The sequence below is a fragment of the Rousettus aegyptiacus genome, unplaced genomic scaffold (genome assembly GCF_014176215.1).
Source record: "Rousettus aegyptiacus isolate mRouAeg1 unplaced genomic scaffold, mRouAeg1.p scaffold_m13_p_1, whole genome shotgun sequence".
Lineage (NCBI taxonomy): Eukaryota > Metazoa > Chordata > Mammalia > Chiroptera > Pteropodidae > Rousettus > Rousettus aegyptiacus.
In genome coordinates, this window is record NW_023416284.1 from 174,147,470 (window position 1) to 174,156,473 (window position 9,004).

Below are 9,004 nucleotides of genomic sequence, written 5' to 3' on the forward strand. Positions count from 1 at the left end.
GGTGAATGGAGTAAAGGAGTCACATTGGCCATACAGTCTTCAGTTTCCGTCTTCTGGTGCTCAGTTTCCACAGGGAAAGGACAAAAAAATATTAATAGAGTCTAAATCACAGAACAAGGGTGTGATCTAATTTTTTTTTTTTAATAGAACAAGGTTGAGAAACAGCCCTCAATTGTGCAGACAGGATTTGATGAACTATTTATAAGATGACCCTTAATTCGAAAAGTATATGGTTAAAGTTGCTTTGTATTGTTTTTTACTGGCCCAGTCCTTGTTATAAAAAAAGAACCTTGTGGTACTTTGACATTTATTAAAAGGTAAAGTTCTGTCTATGGTCATGCTACCCTGAACAAGCCCAATCTTGTCTGATCTCAGAAGCTAAGCAGGGCTGGGCCTGGTTAATACTTGAATGGGAGGCCACCTTGGAAGACCAGGTGCTGTAGGAGTAAAAAAATTAAAAATAAAAAATTGTAATCTGTGAGGTCAACCAAGGGTTGCCTCACCTAAAAAAAAAAAAAAGAAAGAAAAAGAAAAGAACAAAAAAATTATTAAAAGGAAAAGGTAGAGTTATTTTATTTCTGAATACATTGTGATTAATTTTTATGTAGTATTGCATTCTTCGTAACTCCAATTTACTTTTTATTTTGAAACCCTACCTTTCTGTCTGTTCTTTTGATCCAAATGTCACCTAAGTTGTGACATTATATATTTGCACTTTTAAACCATGTTTTAGGGCTTTGGTGCTCTTATTACTTAAAAAACGATAGGTGCTATTATAAAACACCAATGTTAAAGTAGACATGAATTCAGCTTTATAATAATTAAATTGAATTCCGGGATGGCTAAGAGTTACGTATAATTTATAGTTGGCATTAGCCATAACAAGTCTTGCTGGCTGCAGTAACGAGAACCCGAATATTTCAGTAGCTTAACACAATAGAAGTTTATTTTTCATTCTCATCACAGTTTGACGTGGATCTCTCAGGAGGCAAAGAGGAAGCTCTGTTCCACACGTTAATTCAGGGATCCAGGCTCTTTACAACGGATGACTCTGCCCTCTTCGGGGGCCTTAGTCTCCTCTACTGATGCTCGACAGATGAGAGAAGCAGAGGAGGGTGAGTAAATCACACTCCACTGAACTGTCTCAGTCTGGGGGTGACAGACACCACTTCCGCTCACATCCCATGTTGAGAAGGAGTCCACGGAACCCATGTCAGGAAGAAAAGAACCTAGATATTGGTCTATAATAGTTTTCGTATTCACCACTCATATACACCAGCAACCTAGAGTTCAAGAAGATACAAAACTGTTTGTTTTAGGTTAAGAAGTGTCACATTCCACTCCTCACTGTACTCTTCCAACAGACCCAGCCCTCTCATGCCATGCCCAGCAAAATCTGACCTTGAGAAAAATCTCCCTTTATCTGGCACTGGTCTAGATTAAAAAATCTTGGTGAAGTTTTGACTAAGGGAGTTTTCTATCAAACAGTATAGTTGTTTTAAGTTGATGTAATCTAGTTCTTAAGACTACGAGCTTTAAGTCGCGTGTTAATGTGCCCGCCTACAGGATGGCCCGCAGTGATTCCTGCCTTCCGATATTCACACCCTTCCTTGCACAGCCTCCTCCCACACTGAATGAGGCTTGGGTAGCAACATATATTTCGAAAATGACAGGGTGTGACTTTTGAGTATAGCTCATAAAAGTCATTGCAGCTTCTGCCTTGCTTTCTCTTTGGGGAAGCAAGCTGTCATGCTGCAAGGACATTTTAAAAAGTCGCAGGGCCAGGCAGCTTCCGAGTAAGGAGCTGAGCTCCCGTGGTGATGGATTAAACAAAATTTTTCATGAAGAAGAAAGATCTTAAGCAACATGATGCTTTCAGAAGCTCATGAAAAGAGACCGCCAGTCCTAACATCTTCGAAAAGAGATCTATCATCTTATCTTACAAATGTTGGTGAAATAAATCATTAAGAAAGAAAAAGGAAAGAAAAGAAGCCCTATGGAGAGAGCCACATGGGGAGGAAATGAGGCCTTCCAGCCAACAGCTTTGGCATCGGTCAGCTCCAGCTAGGTCCTCAGATGACTTGCCACTTGACTTCAGCCTCTTGAGAGACCCCCAAAGAGGACCAGACACTCAGCTGAGCTACCACCAAATTCCTCATCCACAGCAACTGTGAAATCATAATTGGTTGTTGTCATTTTAAGCCACTAAATTTAGGAGCAATTTGTTCTTGAGCAGTAGCTAACTAAGACAGTATATATACACAACCTATTTTCCTGATGTGAGGTATGGGTTGAAAGTAGACAAAAGGCAGAAGAAAGGACCCCTTGATTCTACCCCATCAGTTAAAAATGTACTTGATTTAAATAGATTCTCCCTCTGCTTTTTAAATGTTCATTCAGTAATGTTTATTAATATATTAACAGCATTAACTAGGTTGCCTTTTTTCCAAGAAGTTGTCGTTTAGATAACCAGACTATCATTCATTTAAATCTTCACAAAAGCCTTACTCTGGAGATGATTGCCACATTTACAGATGAGAAAAATGAATTCTGGGAGAGTTTAAACAGCCTGATTATATTCTAAATGTCAGAGTCAGTATTCAAAATCTTGTTGATACAGTTGTAGAAGCTGTGTATTTCATCCTTCGTGGCTCTTGAGCCTCCCCGAAGTCGGCCATACTTCTCAATCAAGTGTCAAGACCCCAGGAGGAGGGACGGGGGGCAGTTTTGGAGCATGGTACATGCTGGGCGGCGAGGGACTCAGTTTCAGCTTCAAGTCAGTTCAATGTAGTTCAGTAACTGTGTACTACATGCCAGCCTGGTAAGGAGGCCCCTGCTGTCCTACTGGCCCGTGGATTCTTGATGGTAACAATAGCAATGCTGATGATAGACTGATAGACTGGTACTCACCGTATGTCGGATACTGTCGTAATTCATTCCCATGTATTGACACATCCATGCTAGAAATTGTTATTAGCACTGTTTGACTGATGAAGCATCGAGGCAAAGAGAGAGAAAGTAAACCAGCCAAGGTCCCCAGCTGTAAGTGCTAGAGTTGGGACTCCAACCTGGAGAGGCCGACTAGAATCTGTACATCCAACCTGTGCCAGGTACGCTTCTGGGCCGTCTAATCGACAAAGTTAGGCTTGTCCTGTAGCCGCTGGTCTAGTAACCCTCTGTTACGGCCCGAACTGTGTCTCTCCAAAATTTGTATGCTGAAGTCCTAACTCCCCGTCCTCAGAATGTATTTGGAGGCAGGGTCTTCAAAGAGGTGACTACCTTAAAATGAGGCCATCGACGTGGACTCTAATCTAATTCCGACTGGTGTTCTCGTCAGAAGAGAAATTCTGGGTATATAAGGGGCATTCGTGGGACGTCTGCGCAGAGGAAAGACCACGTGACGACACAGGAAGGTGGCCATCGGCGAGCCAAAGAGAGAGGCCTCAAAAGGGGCAAAAGCTGCCGATGCCTTGGTCTGGACTTCCAGCCTCCAGCTCTGCGAGGAAACAAATTTGCCACGGAAAACACCCAGCCTGTGGCATTTGGCTACGGCAGCGCCAGCTGACGAAAATGCCCTCCCCGCCCCTCCTCCCACCCCCCATTCCTGCCATGCCTTCTTTGGTCTCGCCCTCCACTTCGGCTACCACCCCAGCCGCTGCCCAGTGTTTCCCAGCTCACCTGCACCGATGCCTTGCGGTTTGTCTCCCGCTTATGCCCACGTGATGCCTGTGCTGTCTGTGACCCCCTAGCCCTTGAGGCGTCTTTGCTCCCTGCTAGAGCTATCTGGGTTCTGGATGGCTATGTCCCCCAGCCTCGCTGTTATGGATCGAATGTTTGTGTTTCCCCAAATTCATATGTTAAAATCCTTCCCCCAAGTGATGGTATTAAAAGATGAGGACTTTTGGACGTAATTAGATTTAGATGAGGCATGAGGGTGGGCCCCACGTCCCCTTTCTGCTTTCCATCATGTGGGGATACCAGGAGAAGTCAGCAGGCTCCAACCTGGAAGAGAGGTCTCACCAGAACCTGACCATGCTGGCTTCATCATCTCCAACTTCCGGCCTCCAGGCCATGAGAAATAAATTTCTGTTCTGGGAACCACGCAGTCTAGGGCACTTTGTTATAGCAGCTCAAACTGACTAAGACACTCTCCAGCTTTGACGCAGCTCGACTCAGCCTCTAGATTCAGGCAGGTGGTCTGTGCTCAAACATGGCAGTGTGGTTCTAAGCTACAATGTGCAAGAAAACCATCAGGCATGCCTGCTTAAAATGCAGATCCCCAGGCCCACTGGTCGTCCTGAGCCCGTAGGCCTGGGGTGAGTCTGGTGATTATGAGGCGGCAAGATTTCCCTGGCCCTTAGAGGAGCCATGTGTCAGGGAATTGCCCAAGCCTTTGCACGCCCCACCCTCCTTCCCAGAGTGCTCGCATGTTCCAAGACAGCTCATGGTTTCCATGGTTACTGCTTCCTTCTCTCCAGATCAGGTAACCATCTGGTCCATGGTGTGGCCCACATACCCCTTTCTCACTTATGGTGGTCTATTTTCCTCTAGGGCCCAGGAAAATCAGGGGTGATGTCTTAGACTGGCCCCCCCTTGAACGCCCAACCCCACTCAGTGGCTGCTCAAAGCCTGGGCCCTCCCATGGGACTTAACTTGCCAGTAGGAATTCAGATACAGAAGCAAGCCAATCATTTCAATATCCTATGGAAAGATGGAGCCCATGGAGCTCAGGCGAAGGGCCTTCAGAGAAGAAGGCAATGTCTGACATGGCTGTGAAGAGCTAGTCCTAGTCTAGGTCAGTGGCTGGGGACTCCATTCCATGGGCCAAATCCAGGCAGCACCTGTTTTTATACAGCCCATGGGCTAAGAATAGCTTTTACATTTTTAAATGGTTGAAAAATAATCAGGAGAAGAATAATACTTCACGACACGTGGAGTTGATATGAAGATCCAACTCTCTGTCCGTAAGTCAAGTTTATTGGAACACAGCCATGTTCATCCGCTTACATACTGTCTGCGGCCACTTCCGTGAGTCGAGTAGCTGCGACAGAGACTGTGTGGCCTGCAAAGCCGCAAATATTTACTATCTGGCCGTAGATAGCGAAAGTGTGCCAACCGTTAGTGCAGGTAGAAAGGGCGCTTCGGGGCAGAGGCGTGAGGTAGGAAGACATGTAGTGTGTCGGAGAACTACCCGCTAACAACAGTGTATCAGATCAAGGAGGGGGAGGGAGAGGCGGGGGGTGAGGTCATGGTCGCATCACCGGGGTCGTCGTAGGTCTCGCTTGGACACTGCCCTGTGCGTAATGCGAGGCTCCGGAAAGCAGGGAAATACAGCCGTAAAAACCCAACACGCAGGCCTAGGTGGGGAGAGGCGGCCAGGTGGCCATTGGACAGTTCGAGGGGCCGGAGGCCCAAAGGCGGAAGAACAGTACAGAAAACATGGAGAAGGAGCCCAGGATGGAGGAAAACCTGCTTCTTAGGCAACTTTGCAGAGGCCGAGTCCCCACCCGGGTGGCACCGCCAGGCCACCAATGCTCTTTCAGATGTTTGGTGAATGTAAACAAAGGTCGTAGCTTTGTTATTTATTTTCCAGGTTTACAATGAGCGCCTCCAGGGGGAAGTCACCCTTGCGCATTTTCTCAGATCAGGGACTTGAAGATAGATATGATAAGGCAGGCACTTCGCAATTAGTAGACTCCCATGTAGATGTCAGCTGCTATTGACCACCCTGGGACAGTTTATCTTTCCTTCAGTACTTACCACTATTTGCAGCTTCTCCTCAAGGTGCTCATTCTCAATTCACATTGTGTCTCTCGTCGTGTGGCTGTCAGCATGTGGTTGTGCCCGTGAGTTACCAGCTTGGCGAACAGGCTAGTTACCTCTCGCTAGTCTAGGGCGAACTAGCATAACCATCCTCCACCTGATCGACTCTAGATAATTATGCTCAATTTATTTTTGGGGGGTGGGGGGGCAGTTTAAAGACCCATGACTAATCCAGTTCCTATCTGGTCATTAATCATTCAGATGTTCTTCCAGGAAAGAGGTGAAGGACAAGAACTGTGGGAGGAAGAAGCACTTCGGAGACTCTTTTTTAACCTCAAATACACCCAAGGAGTATTGAGTCTCGGGCTCTAAAACAAGCAAATGGTTAGGAAGGCATATGAAATGCTTTCTCAGGGCTATTTTGCCTTCATTTACGTTTTTGGGGGGAGGATGAAGTCAGAATTATTTTTAAATAAAAAAAGATGATAAAAACCAACGCATTAAAGGGACGAATGAAATATTCATCAGTGCCGTTCCGCATCCGTGGTGGGCAGTCTTCCGGGACGAGGTGGGATGTCTCCCTCTCATCCCGGGAGGAACGTCGCTTTCGTTTGGAGCCACCCCGCTGGGGGCAGTCTCCGGTCCCCCCTCCACATCCCACGTCTCCATGCAACCGTCTTTTCAGCCTCAGCACTGCCTACGCTGTTCCTAGTTCTTCACTTTTTGGATTTCCTTTTTAAACCATTGCCACGAATGCAAAGTTAAGTGGGCTGAACTGTCTATTTGCCCCAAAGGAGCAAATTCTGACCCTTTTACTTCTGGGGGGTGGACACGCAGCAGAAGAGCAGGCTGGGGGCGGTGAATGTAAACCTAAGGGCGTGTTTTTTCAATTTTATTTTTCAATTAAAGTTGACTTGAAATAGTATGTTAGCTTCAGGGCATAGAACAGAGTGATTAGACATTCACATATACTAGGAAGTAATCGCTCTGATAAATGTAGTACGCACCTGACACCTTGCGTCGTTACTACGATGTTATTGATTATATTCTTTATATCCCACGACTATTTTAATAACCAGCCACTTGTACTTCTTAATTCCTTTCGCCTTTTTCACCCATCACCCCAACCTCCTCCCATCTAGCCACGATCAAATCGTTCTCCGTATCTCTAAGTTTGTTTCTGTTTTGTTCATTCATTCGTTTTGTGTTTTAGATTCCACATATAACTGAAATCATATGGTATTTGTCTTTCTCTGTCTGACTTATTTTACTCAGCATAATTAGGCCTCTCCATGTTGTCGCAAATGTTAAGATTCATTTTTATGACCGAGTAATATTCCGTTTATGTATGTACCGCATCTTTTTATGTATTTGTCTGTCAATGGATACTTAGGTGGCTTCCATAGCTTGGTTATTGTGAATAATGCTGCAATGAATATAGGGGTGCGTATGTCTTTTCAAATTAATGTTTTGAATTTTTTTCAGATAAATACCCGGAAGTGGAATTGCTGGGCATATGGTAGCTCTATTTTAATTTTGTGAGGAATCTTCATGCTGTTTTCCCTAGCAGCTGCACAGATTTGCAATGCCGCAACCGTGCACCAGGGCTGCGAAGGGTGTGTTTTGAATTGACCAGGGAATGTAATATTTCCACTGGCCATGACAGTCAGTGATATCAGACCAACTCTCATGGCCCTCCCTGCCCACAGTTAAAAGTGGTGAGTAGTAGTTCCTAAGAGCTCAGTCTGCCGTGGAAGGGGGTGCCAGTCCCCAAAGCAGGCGACAAGAGTTCACCTGAATTACCAAACCGTTAGGCAGAAGCTCCTAAAGTCCTATTTAAAACCTCTTTCTTCTTAGAATGGCCTGAAAGCAGGACCCGCCACATGATTTGTGGGGCCGAGCACAAACTGAAAAACGCAGGGCCCTCTGTTCAAAAATTAAGAATTTTGAGACTCGAGAGCAGAGCATTACTTCAGGAGCAGGACCTCCGGCATGCGGGCCCTGGGCAACCACGCAGGTCAGAAGCTCATGGAAGTCTAAGGCAGCTTTTAAAATGTGTCTGATTTACTCAAAGAGAGTTAATTCACCGACTACGAATTTATCTTGTAGAGCAAGTCTGAACTGTCCTGAAATAATTTTTCTTTAAGCTTAAAAGGAATAAATTTGCCTATGACATACACATCAATTGGTCCAGACTCTTGTCAGTGAGATGCTCGTGTTGGGGAAAGCGTTGTCGAGTCCGCCTGAGTATCACACACGTGTCTGCAAATGCCCGCCTGTAGGCAGGATTTAACACACTTTGGAATTGTGTTAGGTTAGAATTAAAAAAAAAAAAATCCAAAATACGCTTATATATTTAGAACTTCCTTTTCTCTTGTTGCTTTCTCCTTTAATAGAAATTTATTCACTACTGTCTGCTATTACCTCAAAAGTTTGGTCTATTTAGGTGTTTTATTTGAAAACTGTCTCATTGAATTTATTGGACAAGTCAGGATGAAGAGCAATGAGGGTGACTTTTAGCCACAATGGGTCAGTAGATGACGCAAATATTTTAAGTTTTGAAAGCTAGCGCGGGTGTGGGATCGGATCGAAGGGGGATGCGGCAGCCTACGAAGAGGTGGACGGACCTGCAGAGGGGTCGTTGTGCAAAATTAGAAAGCACCTAGGAGCGCTGCTGCTGGGGGCAGCAGATGCAGGAGCAAGAGGGTCCAGGGCAGCTCAGCAGGGAAGAGGCCGAGATGCTAAGTGAGCAGCCAGGATGGCCGTCCTCTGCATCCTCACACCGACTTCCACCCGGAGGCCAGGTATAGTGTGAGTGGTACAGCGTCAGGCAGGAGCTGCACTCAGGATGGAGAGCAAGTATAGACCTAAGACCCGCGAGAGGCCAAGTCAGATCCCGCAGCACATTTAAGGGGGGCCTCTGCTCAGGCTGGGCCCGCCCCCATTTCATCGTAAAGTAATTCGTGCCCAGCGTCTGCCTCTGGGAAAGGATCCTTTACCCAGGCTGGTAGAGGGGGTCCTCCAATGACGTCATTTCGTTCAGCGTCCTTTGGCTATAATGTTGAGGAAAACCAAATCGATTCCCAGCGGAGGCCACCGTCTGTCCTCCGCACGCCGGTGAGGGTTTTCTCCGGGAGCTTGGGTTTCCTCCCGCATCCCCGACATGTGCACGTTAGGTTCGTTGGTGCGTCTCAGTTGCCCCAGTCTGAGTGAACGTGGGTGTGTGTGATGTGCCCTGTGA

General features: G+C 46.1%; 1 pseudogene; it reads left to right on the top strand.

Annotated features, from left to right (window-relative positions):
* The first annotated feature begins 327 nt into the window (after nucleotides 1–327).
* On the top strand, nucleotides 328–446 carry LOC118605531 (annotated as a pseudogene).
* The last annotated feature ends 8,558 nt before the right edge of the window (nucleotides 447–9,004 follow it).